At 42.1% G+C, this 1782-nt stretch overlaps 1 protein-coding gene across 1 annotated transcript in view; it reads left to right on the top strand.

Annotated features, from left to right (window-relative positions):
* LOC106517522 (synaptic vesicle glycoprotein 2C) overlaps positions 1-1782 on the top strand; it is a 29133-nt gene that overhangs the window by 18117 nt on the left and 9234 nt on the right. The gene's annotated exons all lie outside the window — the stretch shown is intronic.

Here is a 1782-nt window from a genome sequence, read left to right as displayed (position 1 = left end):
GCGCAACGATACAGAAAATTCACGATTCGGTTCGATCCTTTAGTCTCACGGTTCGATATTTTTTCAACACAAAAAAGAGAAATTTCCATGCCCCTTTTAACGTGTAATTTATTTAAATTAATTATGACCATTTGTTTGACCTCAAAATACAGTTTTTAAATTAAATGTTGCTGAAACAGCAAGTTTCTCAGTGGATCTGCACTCAAGAATGCAGCCTAGGTGGTGTAGTCGAACACAGATCCACTGATCCTTTAACACAGAGCATCTTCAGAAGACAAGATGATAAATTAAAWTTTAAAATCTCAGAAGGTTGCTGGATCGAATCTCAGCCAGGGACCTTTCTGGGTAGAGTTTGCATGTTCTCTCCATGCATGCATGGGTTTTCTCCGGTACTCTGGTTTCCTACCACAGACTAAAAACGTGCAGCTAATTGGTAACTCTAAATTATCTCTTAGTAAAAGTAATAGTGTGAATGGTTGTTTGTCTCTATGTGTCTCTGTGATGGACTTGACCCTTGGGGCGGCTGTGGTAGAGCGATTAGGGGATTCGTCCTGGAACTGGAAGGTCGCTGGTTCGATTCCCCATCCAGCAGTTGTGTCCTTGGGTGAGACGCTTCACCTGCCTTGCCTACTGTTGATGACTGATGAGGGTTCAGTGGCACCGGTGCATGGCAGCCCCACCTCTGTCAGTGTGCCCCTGGGCAGCTGTGGCTACAATGTAGTTTGCCATCATCAATGTGTGCATGAGTGTGAATAGGTGAATGACTGTAAGTGTAAAGCGCTCCGGGGTCCGGAGGGTCTTGATAAAGCGCTCTATAAGTTCAGACAATTACCATTACCCTGCCCCTCACACTGTGAAAGCTGGATATTTGCAAATGGGCACCAGTGACCCCTGTGACCCTAAAATGAAAAAAGTATTCTATTGGGTGGATGTTTAAAAAGCCACAACTTGTGAAACTTTAGGATTGAGTTCAGCAGTTTGTGATACACTTTACACAATTTTATAAGTTTCCTGTGAAGTTCCAAAACTGTCACCCTACCCCAGGCCACTGAGCAGTCATAAATTTAAAAATGTCCTTATTTATTAAAATCCTCGTTTGTTACAGAATCTTATAGAAGTAACATCTTTAAAAAAATCTAATGATAAGTCTGGGGCACATTCCAAAGTGTCCCCATCCTAACAGTAATTTGAACAGCTGCCATCATTTTGATGTTCTGGACTGGTATATCTTCATATCTGACATGATACATAAAACATACACACATCCATGTTTAGACCACATCTGCAACTGTGCAAAATGATTTGTGAGAAAAAAATTAACACACATGAATTAAGTCTCCCTTTTATTGATTTTCCTCAAAACCAAAAGCTACTGAACCATTTTCTGTTTCAGAGGTCTTAGCTGTGTAGATCTTATGTCATTTAGGGGATGCTCACCGAGGAACTGTCTCGTTCCCTCAGCTCTACGTGCATCATTTTCACTTTGTCCCTAGTTTTAAACCTGCAGAATCATCTCCTTCCTGGTTTCTCTCCCCTCATGTTTAATACCCTCCTTAGCTTTCCGTCTCACCCTGTCCTTCCTTTTATTACCTCCCCTCTCTGTCTCTGCAGAGTGTTCTTCTTGATCAAGCATAATTAGATTTTTCTCCTTGCTCTAATAGGACAAAGCTACATCTAGAGGTGATTTATGACCAAGCCGTGCTTTAGCCGACCTGTGACGTCAGTTAGAGAGGAAGGCAGTGTGTGTGTGTGTGTGTGTGTGTGTGTGTGTGTGTGTGTGTG

This window comes from Austrofundulus limnaeus, unplaced genomic scaffold (genome assembly GCF_001266775.1).
Source record: "Austrofundulus limnaeus strain Quisiro unplaced genomic scaffold, Austrofundulus_limnaeus-1.0 Scaffold49, whole genome shotgun sequence".
Taxonomy (NCBI): domain Eukaryota; kingdom Metazoa; phylum Chordata; class Actinopteri; order Cyprinodontiformes; family Rivulidae; genus Austrofundulus; species Austrofundulus limnaeus.
This window is presented reverse-complemented; position numbering and strand designations above follow the sequence as displayed.